Raw genomic sequence first — 16,511 nt, 5'->3', positions numbered from 1 at the left:
GGGTGAACGATTTTTAAACATTTTTTTCAAAATATATCTCAGATGTGATGCTCCACCATAATTTTGTACTTGATAGGCAAATAAACTAGCTTACCTTTATTTTGAAAAATCTATGTCAAATATCGCAGAGATATCATTAAAATAAATAGAGGTTTTTTATTTTTTTCGATAGAGTCCAGACCTGCTAGCACGACAGCCCAGCAAGGGCATGAAGCCCGCAAGCTGCCAGGCCTTCACGAAGTCATGCCCGCAAGTTGTCAGCCCAGCGAGGGCCTTCATGAAGTAATTTTTGCTACCCCATAGGGGGCACGATTGACAATAAATAAAGGTTTAAATAAAATATAACTTGAGAAACTGAAAGGCTTTTCTAGATTAAAGTTTACCATTTTCTTAAAAAAAGTTTAATTTTAGATTGATAAAAGACTACCTGCAGATTTGTGAAAAACTTAATCTTTTTTTTGGATGTTGTTTCAATTCTTCTAATTACCACAGTTTAATACTTCAATAATCCTTTACAATTGCAAAATGGTAGAATCCAATAGAATAAATTATAGAAGTAGTATCTTCATAATCCTTTGCAATTGCAAAATGGTAGAATCCCAAGGACGAAGTCAAATCATTTTCATAGATTCTAGAGAGTGAAATCAAAGAAATACTTTGGTTTATAAGCATAATATATCAGTTTCTGACTTGTTTCAATCTTAAACATGGGTTAGAACTATTATGATATATGGATGTGCATTAATGAACTTAACTTCTATTTGTCTTCATATACTCATAAAGAGTCATTTGTTAAGTGGAGAGAAAATAAAAATAAAAAAATACTGGAAAGTCTCTGGTTTGGGGGTTTATCAGCATTTTGGGAAAGATCAAAGCCAAGTTTGGCCATGATAACTGTTCAGACTGAATTTGCAGTGATGAATGTAATATCAAAATTGAACTTAGCCATGGAGACGCCATGGAATGTCTCCTTTTGTGGTGGTATTTTATAGGCATTTAGTTGCTACGATAACAAAACTGTTTTGATGATTATTTCTATTTCAAAGTTTTTGAATAATATTCAATTTAAATTATGTAGGGAGTTGTAGTTTTAGGAATAGGTTTTAGTTTAATGACATAGTGCAACCTGTGTTTACCACCATCTTTAAACAGTTGATGTTAATAATAGTAGATTTAATGTTCTCTATATTTATTGATGAGGAGATTCATTTAGGAAGGTACAAGTATAATAAAGATATGATATGTTGTTTTATTATGAAGATTTTTGTTTTTCTTAATCTTTGTATTAGTAATTATATTAAATCTTGCTTGCATTCAATGTTCTTGGTGGGGTTTTGATTGTTATAGGTTTGTATTTGTGTTCTAGGGCAAATTAAAAGAAATGAAAAGAATTGTAAAGATGGAAAATCCACCATCTTTGATTTCTAGTGAAGCATGCAACAAACTGAAGGTGATCATATGGTTGAAGAAAGAGAAGTAATGCAATACTTTCAATCAATTGAGTTTGAGCAAAGCCTTGAAGAAATAATAACAGATTTTGAACAGAAGAGTCTCTAGTACAATGAGGAAAATGATTACTACTCTTAAACATATTGAATGATCATTTTGGTGGTGCATCGAGATGAGAGGTTTATCCTTTAAACAAAAATTTCTTCTTCCTTATTGTAAATTATGATTGTAAATATAGTATTTTTTGCATTGTAATTAATAATACTTTTAACTTGTTCACATGGATGAATAAATTTTAAGCTCTTCCCTCAAATAATACCTTAGACACAATGCTCTAACACAATTCTATGATTGACTAGCAAATAAATAAAATAAAATAGATTAAATTTTCAATTTCAATAGTTGATTAAAATGAAGATTAAATAAGCATTTGATATTAATATCAGATAGGTTCCATTATTACATCCTAAATTGATATCATTGGATAGAGGAGAGGACCCAGTACCTATTAAAGGTCCTATAGTCTTTCTTACACAGGTAAATAAAGAATTGTTACTTGTTTGAGTTTTAAGTTTTTTAATTGTCAAGTTGTTTTACTAAGGGTAAAATAAGTTTTGATGAAACCCAAAAACCCATTTACAACAAAGAATCATCTAAATAATTGACAACTCATAACCATACAATAAAAAGCTAATGAATACTAAGTCATTTTACAACATAAATCCATCCAAGATGTCTTTGTAAAACAATTCAAATTTACACAATACTTGAACCTTTTCTTGCAATTTGCACCCGTGTAACTAATAATGGAATTTTGAAGTGGATTTAGGAAGACGAATTTTGAAGTGGATTTAGGAAGACTTTTATCTGTTCTTTGAACAATTATCCAAGAAACAAAATTATTTAATTCCTTTGACCATGAAGAGAGAAGAGAATCCTCCATTATTGCCACAACCAACAACACTCAACACAATAAGGAAGAAGGTCCACCTAGAGAGATTACACACATCTTCATAAACTACCCAAGATCATGACTCTCTCCATTAGACTCCATTAGAGAAATGGTAATTGAATTCAAAGAAATATGATCTACTTTAGAAGGTGAAGTCTTAAACAATGAGACATCCTAAATTGCACCCATCTTAAGGATACCAACTCAAGAGGCATCACCATGGTCATATCAGGGTCCATTACTAGGGAGCAATCTCACCCACCAAAGAGGTAAACCCAACAAAAGAATCCATTGCCAAATTAGAGGGGATTCCTCCATGAAGTAGCAAAGATTATATTCCTATAGTACAAGATTGAGAGCATTCATAAGAGAATATGCCCCATAGAAAAGCACTTGTGAAGTTAAAGACTCATAATTATTTTTTAATTTAATATATAGACAAAACATACTTCTTTTTAAGAAGTCATCCCAACTTGTAAAGACTCCAAATCATTCATGTCTACAACTACTATATAATTTATTGTCATTGCAATATTATACATTGGCAATTATATTATGTGGAGTTTTATCATGATGCTTAAGTCATTAAAAAATTTGTGTTTGATGAGGCACCATTTAAACATTTAACAATACTACCCCAATGGGGTTTGAACTTTGATGGTAAGAACAACATCACCGAAACTTAAACCATCACACGATGCCATTATTGACAATTTTTGAATTAATACTAACAAATATTTTTTAAATCTATAATTTATTATATTACATGTCGTCTAATATATATGTCAAAATTATTTTTTCTTTTTATTGTAGTAAAAACATCTATTTGAAGGATTATATATTTTTTGAGATTTTCCTAACAAAGTTTTTAGTTTCTTCAATAAAAGTTACTATTTCTTCAATAAAAGTTACTATTTTTTTTTAATGAACCTACATTTATTAAAATTAAAAATATATTAAATTTTTTAGAAAGCTAATGTCTAATGTTGAGGGGTGTATATTTGCAAAATGACATTTTCTATTGAATTCATTTGATCCCCAAAAGGGAAAAGTGAAATTATTTTTTTAGCATGGTGCATCAACTATTGCAAGTACTATATATAATTCTTTTATTATTCAACATTTTCTCATAATTCCATGTGATACTTAAAAGCCAATCTTCTTAATACTTGTGCTCCACTTCAAATGGGGCATCAAAGTTGTGTAAATAATATATTACCAACTATTGGTACTTTTGTTGATGAGTTACACGTTATCATATAAGGTAGATTGGAGAACCTTACTTTTATGAGAGAAAACTATGATAAGTTATGATAGAATTTGATGATGCATAATTTAAGCTAAAAAGGGGTCGTTACTTTCGAATGATGTCCAATTATGATTGGATATATTATTTGTAATATAGTTCCTATTTTGAGAAATGGCATTAGACCAAGTTAGGCATCCATATTGAGTGGCTCAAAGTGGAAGTTACAGGTGAATTTTGGGTTACAGGTGAATTTTGGGTGCACTATTTGGAGAACTTTGTAAATGGTTTCAAAAAACATTTATGGTTTTCCAGCTTGTTTATTAGTCTTTAAATTGTGATTAAGAAAGTGATTTTATAAATATTTTTTATGTACAAATGCGTTTTTAGAATGTTTCCAAAAAAAATTCATGTTTATTGTTGATACTTGATATTTTATAATAAATTATGCATGTTTTAGAGTATGAGGTTTTCCTTAAAAGGGTTATCTAGGAGCATAAATTATTATGTTGAATGATATAATTTGTTTGTTTGTTTAAGATTACATTTTCTATATTTTGTAATGAGTTTGGATTAGATTCAAATTTTATATACACAACTCCTTCCAAATTAGCATATGGAGTTTCCATACACTTCAGTGTTTTACAAGTGGCATTAAATCTTGTCCACCTTTGGTTTTAGTTATCAAACATAAGGTTTTATGAGATAATCATAGTTTGAGTAGGAGCTTATGTAGAAGGTTAAATTTATGGTCTTTATTGCAAGAAATATAAAGATGGAAAGCACAATTGAGAGAATTGAGGTAGAAAAAAATATATGCATGAATGTTGAGATATAGAAACTAAAAATTGATGATTTATATTGATCTCGAGGGAGTCACTGGATAGGCAATATTATATCACGTACATTCATATTGGGGGGTTTAATATCCCCAAAATTAGGGTGCAATATATTGCCTATTAATGAAAATAGGGGGGGTTTTAATTTCAAGTATGAAAAAATATAATATTTGGTATAAATAGGGGGGCTTTAAATTGAGGTTGTGTATTGAGAGGAGGTGACAAAAAAGGAGTTTAGGGCAATATTTTTTTTAAATAGGGAGATTCTTTAGTATACCATGAACGCACGTGCTATAACCTAGGTTCACTAAGTGAAGCCCCTATGCTATTGATTGACCATGATTTGTAGGATTTTGTTGACACAAGTAAATTAAGACCTAAAGATTCTTATAATATTTTTAGTATGAAATACAAAAAGTCCAAGGGTATTGAAGAAGTTGAGAAATACAACTTCAGAGATCCCAAGAATACCTACCACAAGAGAAGAATGGAGGAAAAAAAGCAATAATGGATCTGAAGAAAAAAATCATCATTCAGAGATAGAATAATAAAAAATTACAATACAATCCTTATAAAAGGAGATTGTGCAACCCTAAAGGTGTGCAACCCTAAAGAAACCCTAAAGGGATAATGTGTATTTAATAATTATTGAATTATTAAATACCTACAATATTATTAAATGCCTAAGTTTAGCTTAAGCGTAGAGGATAATAGACTAATAATTAAATAAATAATTATTAGCTAATGCATGATAACTCTAACACCCCCCTTAAGATGAACTTAGGGAGTAGCTAAAAACAACTAAAGAATAAAAATGCATGAAAGTAACAATGGGTCCAGGCAACTAGGCCTGATGAGATACCCAAGTACAAAAGATCTCTGTAAAACGGAGAAATAGAGAAAACCTAATGGGAAAAAAATCTACTCCAAAAAAACATGAAGGCTAGTGAAGGACTGAAGAAGCCTCCAAACTAGAGATTCAGAGAATGTTCTAGAAAATAGGAACAAAGGATGAACATGAAGAACACCACTGAAGAATGAAGTTGCAAACACTGTCAAGAATAATTGTCGATCTAAAGAACCTCCATTGAAATAGAAGATGATCAGGTAGAGAAGACTGTAATCTACATGAGTGCCCTCAAATAACACTACTCGAATCAAATGGCAAGTAAAGGCAAACAATTGAACTCAAAGATACATATGGCAAAAAACACCAAAGTCTGAAGAGTTGATCAATCGAAGATGGAAGGTTGCCTCTAAAAAAGGAATGAAAGAGTGTCCATATGGTAAATGATCCATCTCACCGAAATGCATAGGTAACCAGCCACTTCATCCGCCTAGTACATAGGAACAAATACTGAATAAATAACTCACTCCAACGAACCAAGGAAGCATTAGAACCAACAATCAATAGGAGAAACCCCCCCATAATGATGACAAGGGAGAGGTGACAAGTACACTGAAACTAAATGCCAAAAAAAATTGCATGACGAAGAACCAAGAACATCGAGAGTGCAACAGAAAGTACACACACATATAAAGGATAGTGTTGTGGAAGGCACACTCACTTGACACACATCATGAGGTTAATGTCATGGAAGGAACACTCACGTGACAAAGGTAGATGGAAAATAAAGGCAAACATCAAACCCCCCCAATGGCACTTTATAATGGAGTGCGAGTACAATAAGGCACAAGATGTGCAAGATCCCAAGCATACAAGGCATAGTGGCTTTTTATCTCAGTGCATTTGTAGAAAGAAAAATGTTTTCAAAAAAATGTATACAATTCTCAAAGAAGACAAAAGGCTAGAAATACATGAAGAACAACAAAAAAATAAGTCACCCCACGCAAATGAGAAGCTTTCATGATCTCATATGTCCAAGTAATTCACAAGAGTGTGAAAACACAAAACATTGAAGAAAATTTACCTGGAGTAAAATTTGGAAAAAGAGCATGGATGGTTGTGAAGAGCTCTGAAACATTGTCCCAATGCCATTGGAATCGTGAAAAACAGAGAAACTGGCGAAAAAGATATGAACTCGAGACTGAAAATAACACCTCTGACTTCAAATGATTATAGAATGTACCAAAAGAAATACTAGGTGATAAAAACCACAAATATGGAAAGTAGATGAAACTAGCTTTCCAACAATATCTTGTTTGCCAAAAAATGATATTGTATGCCCAAGTTATGGCAAAACAAAAAAACAAAAAAAAAAACCCCTGTTAGGGCACAAAGAGGGTCACTGGGGCCAATATGATGTCTGTACTGCTAACGTCAATGAACTATTTCAGGAATATTCCCCTCATACCTAAAAAAAATCTGTCGCCTGAAAAACTCGTTGGAAAAAAAATTCAGTCACCGGAATAAATACCACCTGTCGGAAGGCTCCCAAGAGGCAGTAGGCAGTCAGATGGAGGTGGATGGGAGGCGGCAGGCAGGAGGCGACTAGTTGCATGGCGGGGGCCAGAGTAGGGGGTGGCGGCCGGAAGGAGCGGGAGGTCGATGACAGGCGGCCGAACAAAGCGACGACGCTTGCATGGGGGCTGGAGGGTGGCAACACCTGCAAGGGAGCTAGAGGCAGCAGGCGACATAGAGACCGAAGGGCGGGCCCTGTCACAAGTGGTGTGGCAGGGTCTATGGCATGTTGCGGGTCGTATGGACCTGCAGAGCCCCCCCCCCCCACGTGCATTTGTTTGTTTGTTTTTTTAATAAATTAAACCCCTTTTTTTGTAACAAAAATGGTTTTGCACAATTTTTGTTGCATTTGGCTTGAGTATGCCATTAAACTGCCAAAAAAATAATATTTTTTTAATTTTTATTGAAATTTGTGCCTGGAAAAGGGCAAAAAACTCCCCAAAAAATTTCAAAGCCAAAGTTGTCCAAATTGGACAAAGTTTATATGAAAATGGGGGTTTTGGGGTGTTATATTCTCAACGGTGAGGTCCGTTTGAGTCCAAAATGCCTAGAAACAAAGAAGTACCCCAGATCCAAATAAAAAAACTCTGAAAAACTTGAAACCATAACCTCCAAAAAATCTTATAAAAAATCACGAACAAGTAGCAGCAGAGGTAGGCTTTGATACCATGAAGAAGTTGAGAAATACAACTTCAGTGATCCCAAGAACACCTACAAGCAAAATACCTATCACAAGAGAAGAATAGAGGCAAAAAAACAATAATGGCTCTGAAGAAAAAAATTATCATTCAGAGAGGGAATAATAAAAAAGTACAATACAATCCTTATAAAAGGAGATTGTGCAACCCTAAAGAAACCCTAAAGTGATTATTAAATACCTACAATATTATTAAATGCCTAAGTTTAGCTCAAGCGTAGAGGATAATAAACTAATAATTAAATAAATAATTATTAGCTAATGCATGATAACTCTAACAGGTATAATCAAATCTTGGCTTGTAGATTCTATTCTTAGTAGTGTCCACAAAGAGCCCACTACAAAGTATTTATTGAAGAAATTTAGAGAAATTAATATTATTGTGGAATGAGGTCTATTCCTTGAGGTTGAAAGAAGGTGGATGAATTTCCTAGAAGTATTAAACATGTTTGTGGACCTCTTGTTTCATAATTTTCACCCTATCCAATTTCACACCTATGCTTTGTACCTAGTGCATTTATGACAAAACCTATGATTGGGATTTCACAACTCCAACTTCATAGGTGGTAATGATGAAGTGTTAGCATCATGTGGTGTATTTTTTTAGAGAATTTGTTTAGATGAAATCACAATGTATAGACATTTGCATGACGTGCTAATGTCTTGATAAATTATGAGATTCAAATGAGAATATTCCACATAGTTTTCCCTTAACGTGTGTCACAACAACCAAATGTACTTATAATGACTCCTCCCACCCATTTCAAGCAACACAACCCTCACTTTTCTTATCTTGGACAATATTATGCAATCTCTTTCATCTTCTCTTACTCTCTGATCTCTTTCTCTCTTACACAACAAAGCTTTGTCAATTTACACTTATCTCTTCGACACTCACAACAACCAAGACTCCTCTCATTGCAAATCTATCATGTTTATTGTCTCAAGAGGGGAGCTACAACTAGTGGTAATTCTCTCTTGCAATTTATTAATGATTGCACGAGTTGTCTTCTTATCATGGTAGAGGTTCCCCTCCATAGTGGGTTTCTTTTCTATCACATGTCTATTTTGTAATGTCTTTTGTCTACTCTAATCTTGTCTAGTTTTCCCTAGAAGTGGATTCACCAAATAGGTGTTTGACTTAGGCAAACCCCTATACAACTCCCAACATTTGTATGTGGGTAAATAGGTTTGGTAGACTAGAACTCACGGTTTGGTAGCTTTTTGGATTTTTCTAATGCAAACGACTGTACAAGCACACATAATTCCTTCTAGTGCATTAGCATCCAAGACTAAGAGCTAACTTGTTTGGTACCATGATCTATTGCTTTTGTACTTTCTATTTTTGTAGCTTACATATTTTTATCTTACTATATTTTGACATTATCAAGTAATTTTATTTTACCTTCTTTATCTAACTTAGCATAAAATCTAATTTTTTATACATTAGTATTTCTTTACTATTTCACTTGAACAGTTTAATATTCAGATAATTGAGGGTTATTTTCTTCTTGAAACCCAATTGCCTTGAGAGTAAAGAATCTCAATCTTTACATTTTAGTGAAATCAACATGAACATGTCAGTTATTTTCATTCAGAACTTTAATGTATTTGATAATTCATTTATAAATTTGATTTTTATATGTTAAAGGATGCTCTGGATGACTTCCATAGAGAGGCATCCACTCCTAGTCAAAATTCAATCACACAATATTCATCTTAGAATCCTCTTCTTTGTGGGACAAGAAGTTTATGAACATGATTGTAGTCTTTGTTTCCCCTAGTAGACTTTTAAGAAACTAGCCATTCACATGACTCTAGCTAGTCCTTTTCTAAAGAGTGTTCATTATTGTTGGTGTTATTATTTATTCATGTTGGATATTATTACACCTTACTTAAGTTTACTTAGGATAATGCATTTCATAGTAATTTGGGTATGAGACACTTGGGTGTTTGTGCCACATTGGGATAGTGTGTGTAGGAGAATTCCACCTTTTATGGTGTAATCTTGTTACTGCTTTATCATATCCACTTATTGTAGAGTGATAATTCCACCTTCGGTGGGTGATCAACCTCATGTGGAATATTTTATTATTTCTCCTACCTACCACACCTATTTCCTACCTATCCTTGTTTCTCATTTAGCCACATGTCATGTTTGTGTGCTCACATATCCATATAGCCTTGCCTATATAAGCAAGCTCAGATTCATTGTATGTAACGAATCTTGATGATCCAGTTGATCAGTTTTTTCATCTTGATAGGAATACAGTTTATTCTTGTCACATTTTTTGTCTCTCTTATTTGTGCTTTCCATTTCCTCTAGATCTTTGCAAATTATCACATGGTATCAGAGCCATTAGACTGTCATTGGTTTGCCAATTGAGAGAAATTTGATGCTATTTGGGATTGTGTATTTTGGAGCTTTCTATTGAAGGTTATTATTGAAGCTTCATGGGTCAAATCTAAGGTCACCATTGGATTGGGGAGTTCCAAGAAAGTCAGTTTTGCCTTTTGTTTCATCCAAATTAGACTTCAGAGGCCAAATCTAGAGGCATTTGAAGTTGCGGTGGAAATTTTCCAAAAATTATAATTTTGCAGACAAATTTCAAATAGTGATATCTCACTCATAAAAAGCATTTTTTTTTTTGGTTTGGGGTAGAATTTTGTGATCTATATAGCGGTGCAGGAGTTTTTTGATTTTCAGATATAGGTTTTTCTGAAATCATGAAATCCCGATTTTTACAACTTTGGAGGCTTCGTTCGGGCTCATATGGACTCCTTTTCAGGTGCTTTTTTTTTAAAGTGCATAATTTTTTCTGTATTTTTTAGTGCTACTATCAATTTTGAGTCACTGTAATTAGAAATTTTACCTTTAGCAATTGGTCCATTTTTGGCCTATTTTGGCAATTGTAAATGCTTAGATCTCAATTTGATCTTTTGCATAATTGATTTGAGTCTATGAGAACCTCATTGAGGCAGTTGTAAGATTGAAATCATAAGTACACCTTGCCTTGTTTCGCAAATGGCCCATTGTATTCGCACTAAGAATAAAGTGTCAAATCATCATTTTTTAATTTTTTTTTTTTTTTGGGGGGGGGGGTTCTTTGATTGAGTGAAGTAGGGGGTGTCTTGTGTGATTATGCGTCTTTCTATCTTGTGATTTTTTATTTTGGTGCTATGGGTTCTCCTAAATTTCCACTTTTAACTCCTCATAATTATGCGTCATGGAAGATAAAGGCATGGAGTAAACTAATGGAAAAAGGACTCATTCATTATGTAAATGGAACTATTACAACACCTCCTGATCCTACGGATGATCCTAATGCTCAAATTGAATGGATCGCTAAAAATGCTATGACACTTGGAACTCTTATAAAGTATGTATCAAATGACCTCCATTTTCACATTGATAAGTGTACTACAATTAAAGCGGCTTGGGATATTTATGAGAAATTGTATGGTCAAGTTGATGAGATTAAGGGCTACAAGCTTGATAGTGAACTCACAACTTTGGATCCCAAGGATTTTGAAACAATCCAAGATTATGTCACAAAAGCAATTGAGCTAAGAGAAAAGCTAAATGATTGTGACATTGACAAAAAGGATGCTCAATTGGTTTATAACTTGTTGGACAAGCTTCCTTCAGAGTATGCAGTCGTTGTATCTAGCTTTCACACTCATAGGTTAGCTCAAGGTTCCTCATACACTTCTCTCTCATTTGATGCATTCACGAAGATGTTGATACTTGAGAAATCTAAGTTGACTAAGATGCGGATTCTCAAATCTTCAAAGTCACAAGCTTTGGTGGCTAACAAAGGGAATCAAAGCAATCAAGGAAAAGGCCAGAACCAAAGGCAACCTAAGTCAAAATCACAACAAGATGGAGCACAATCCTCCTCTCCACAACAAGGTGAATCACCTAAGAGGAAATCATATAAGGACAATCTTTTTTGTGCATATTGCAAGAAGTCAGGACATGATGAACATCATTGTTACAAGAAGGATATTGATGAGTTGAAGAATCTTCTTGAGAAAAACAAAATCAACCTACCTTCTAGAATGTCTACTTCGGCTTCCAAGGATAAAGATAAAGGAAAGGATCACTCTTTTGGGATAGATAAAGGAAAGGGACAAGCTCTTTGTGCTACTACAAGTCATGACTAAGGGAGATGGCTTCTAGATTCAGGGGCTTCTCATCATATGGCATCTTTGTAGTCTATGTTCTCTTCACTTGAGCCTTGCCACATGTCGCAAATTTTGATGGGCAATCATACATACATGGATGTGATTGGGAAAGGATCTATTGCCATTGGAGATAACTCCTTCAATGATGTGTTGTGTGTACCCCACTTGACAAACAATCTTCTTTCCATCTATCAAATCGCACATGGGGCAACTAGGAAAAATGTGGAGTTCACACCTAATTCAGTTATCATTAGAGACTTGGAGACTAGAGCTATCATTGCGACTGGGGTGGTTGATCATGCATCTCAGTTGTACTCCTTTTCATATTTTGATCCTATTGATGAGGTTGATTCTTCGTATGTTGATGATTCAGATTTTGAGGAGAACTTTGGGTACTTGAACTTGGGGATTCTCACATGTGACCCCGTTCTTGAGCCTTGCATTTCATCTCCTCTTGATATCACATCACCTATTGCACCCGATGATGCAGCTAGTGTGACAATTTTGCCTTGTGATTCAATGCAACAGGATATTTCATGTCTTCCAGCTTCAGTTGATTGGGATGCCTACTTGATAGACATTGTAGGTTTGTTTGTGGAGTCCTACATTGCAAATTTGGGAGATATCATTGATGACATTCATCTTCTCTTTGAGGAAGATGGTCCTTCTTCGATTGTTGCGAGGGAACACTCTGACCCTCTTGTGCATTCTCTACATGATCATTCTTTTGAGGTTGACATGATTGTGGATACTTTTGTACATCAGTTTGAGGAAATCTCTTTATCCTTAGAGGAGACATGTGAGTATTTGGATATTGTTCTACATTCTTCTCCACTAGATCTTGGAGTGCCTTTTTCAGTAGTGTGGAGAAGTTTACCACCTTTGGAGGGGGTATCTTTCAACATCGACATGGGGACAGTTGAGAAGTTTTCAGAGTTTCCATTCATCATGATTTTTTTCCCTTCATCTTCCCTTCATGATTGGGGAGACTTCATGGATACACCTTTGGTTTTGTTTCTTCCTAAGGGGAGGAACGTTGTTCGATGTTCGTGGAGCCGTTTCTTCATCCATCATCAAGCTTCTATCATTGGTGCAGATTCTGCATTGAGGGGGGGCTACCTAGTCTCTCTTCTTCTTCTCTCATATGGGGGGAATTTTTCCTCACACAGGGTTTTGCCCTTCACACACTTCTATGAGAGTTATTTGTATAGTTTTTTATCTCTCTTTTGGGGGAGGGTTTTTTCCCATTGGGTTTTTCTCTCTTTCCCCACTTTGTGAGAGATTTCATTGCATTGGTTTGTGTGCATTTGCATTTGTACATGGGTACCTAACATGGCCTTGTAGCCAGCACCCATCTTGCATTGCTTAGTTGCATTGTAGACTTAAGTGCATTCCCCTAAGTTGCGCTTAAAGGGGGGTGTTGGTGTAATTATTTATTCATGGATATTATTAGACCTTATTTAAGTTTACTTAGGATAATGCATTTCATAGTAGTTTGGATATGAGACATTTGGGTGTTTGTGCCACATTGGGATAGTGTGTGTAGGAGAATTCCACCTTTTATGGTGTGATCTTGTTACTACTTTATCAAATCCACTTATTGTAGAGTGATAATTCCACCTTCGGTGGGTGATCCACCTCATGTGGAATATTTTATTGTTTCTTTTGCCTGCCACACCTATTTCCTACCTACCCTTGTTTCTCATTGACCCATATGTCATGTTTGTGTGCTCACATATCCATATAGCCTTGCCTATATAAGCAGGCTCATATTCATTGTATGTAACGAATCTTGATGATCCAGTTGATCACATATTGCATCATTGATAGGAATACAATTTATTCTTCTCACATTTTAGTTATCTCTTATTTGTGCTTTCCATTGCCTCTAGATCTTGGCAAATTCTCACAATTATATATGTGGTGTTCCATTGAAAATGATTCACAAGATCTTTTTACACAACACACACAATCTAAGGCTCCTTACAAAATGGTATCCCACACTTATAACACTCAAAGAAATAAACAACAAACCTACTTCTTTACCACCTACGCAACCTCATCTTCCTCAAGCACCTTAACATGTAGCTAAGCACCAAAGTGAATGTGATATTATGATCAACTTTGTGTTACTCCTGCTAAGATCTTGCTTTGGGATTTGCTTCAAACTACCCTAATTTTCCAAGTCATGCTTGAGGAGGCTCTACAAAATATTTGTTTACCTTCTTCTACTAGGCCAATAGATGTGAATGCATTGATAAATCATATTTATGTGGAATCATTGAATATTATGTTCTCTCCACTTGAGCTCTCACCTCAAGAAGTACAAAATTAGGCAGACGCTTTAATGATAATTATGTACATGAATAACATTGGCATTAGACATACTCTCATTGATACTAGTTTGATACTCAATGTTTGTAGTCTCGATCTATTTCCTAAAATAAGGTTGATTCAAACTCTCTTGTAGTATCTTCTCTTTACATTTGTGGATTCAATAACACTAGCCAACAAGCTTTAGGCATTATAATCTTACCTTTAAGGTTGAGACCAATTATTGTTCCTACCTTGGTGTATGTTATACCAAGGCCTTTACCATACAACCTTTTGTTGGGAAGACCATGGATTCATACTTTAGGAGTGGTTACTTCTACATCAAAGTTGACCTTGATGCTATACATTCATGTGAAATGACGATAGTTGGTCGGACAATGAATGGTTACACCTACCTTTGAAAATTTATCCCATCACTATCTTAAAGATGGTTGATTTTGGGGTAAAATTGATTATTGCATATCCTAGATAGTTATTCAAACATCTTACTTCATTAGATAAAAGTATCATTGTCTCTCCTATGAATGATGATTATAAATAGAGACTAAGAGTTAACCAACAAACATGTTGGATTCAATGTCTTAACTGATGTAAAGGAGAATCATCTACTTAGACATCAAGATACATATTTAATTGTCTTATTAATTAAATGAAAATTTTATATATATATATATATATATATATATATAGTAAATACAATCAAATGCCTATAACACGATAGCAACAAAAAAAATAGAAGATTATAAATAGAGACTAAGAGTTAACCAACAAACATGCTGGATTCAATTTGTTAACTGATGTAAAGGAGAATCAAGATACATATTTAATTGTCTTATAAATTAAATTAAATTAAATTATATATATATATATATATAATCAAATGCCTATAACATTATAGCAACCAAAAAAATAATCCATAAAAGATCTAGTTTTTACCTTATCTATATGTGCTACCAATCATGAGAAGATGCAATTCTATGTGGTGGGCGTATCCTAGATATGCCATGTGTTTCCGCCATTGAAAAGGTAAATATGCTTAGTTGTATTTAAATAGTGTTCCTTCATCACTTGGACTAGTCCACTATAACATAGTTGCATATCACATAATTCCATGTGCTCGTACGTATTGTGGGCCTCGATGTCATGTATAAAAGAAACGAGCCATTAATTTTGAGATGAAAGTTTCTCCAAATCCTAAGATAAAGAGCACGCAAGTTAGTTTAAATTAGATTATCTAGACTAAAGATAATGAAGATCATACGTGGGGCACTTGGCGCAAGGTTTTAATGTGCTCGATTGTTACTTGTTTGTGCACTATGCAACAACAATCACATCACAAGCTTACGAATGTCCCCAATGAAGAAGATGGCACATGAAACTTAAAGGTATTGTCCAATTAGAAACTAAAGTCTATGATCCTCAACTTGATCTGATCTAATGGTGGATATGATGTGTGATGGAGATTGAATGGATAGAAATTGGTGACCAATCCCACATGTCCCCACTTATGGTTTGGCCATTATATGTTGGCCAAGCACAAGGTGCCATGCCATTATTCAAACGTATTTATTTATAGTGTAAGTAATTATACAATACGAATATGATCATAATCAATCAATAACATTTTAAGCTTATCAAGGCAGATTTCACATGAAGATCAAGACTAACATCTATCAATTAAGAATTATTAAAATCGAAGGTTATGCCATCTACAAAAAATAACACAAATCAAACAAGGTGACCTCTAAACATGAATCACACTAGACTAGCTTACATCCTTTCCTTCACCAAAATAGATCAAATGAACCTCTTACTTAAATTAAGACCTAAAACTAAGTTCATGTAAGAAAACATATATACAACAAACTAAAATTAGGATAATCAAAGAGGGGTTCCATATTGTTTGCAAGGAAATGAGGGCATGCTATGTAAGAAACAAGTGGTATGTTATTTTCAACGGGTTCTTTTTATGTCCATGGACTTATTCAAGGCCCGAAGACTTATGCAAGGCTCCTTAGCTTTATATAAACTTTAGATAGATTTATCCAAGACTTCTTAGTTTTCTATGATGTCCCATATCTTTATGCAATGTTGAACATTTACACAATGCCCCATAACTTTACACAAGACTATAAACTTACATTATAGTGCTCATTGATTTGTGCACTAGTCTATAACTTCAGTGAAATTTCTATATCTTTATGCTATAATCTATAGTTTTACACAAAGAATCTATACTACATGAACTAACACAAAGAAACGGAAACTTAAACAAGGCTTTATAGCTTTACATAAGTCTTTACAAAATTATGTAAGGATTCATACTTTTACAAAATGCTTACAACTTTATACAAGCTTCCATATCTTTACACAATCCTTCATAG

Source organism: Cryptomeria japonica, chromosome 1 (assembly GCF_030272615.1).
Source record: "Cryptomeria japonica chromosome 1, Sugi_1.0, whole genome shotgun sequence".
Classification (NCBI taxonomy): domain Eukaryota; kingdom Viridiplantae; phylum Streptophyta; class Pinopsida; order Cupressales; family Cupressaceae; genus Cryptomeria; species Cryptomeria japonica.
This window is presented reverse-complemented; position numbering follows the sequence as displayed.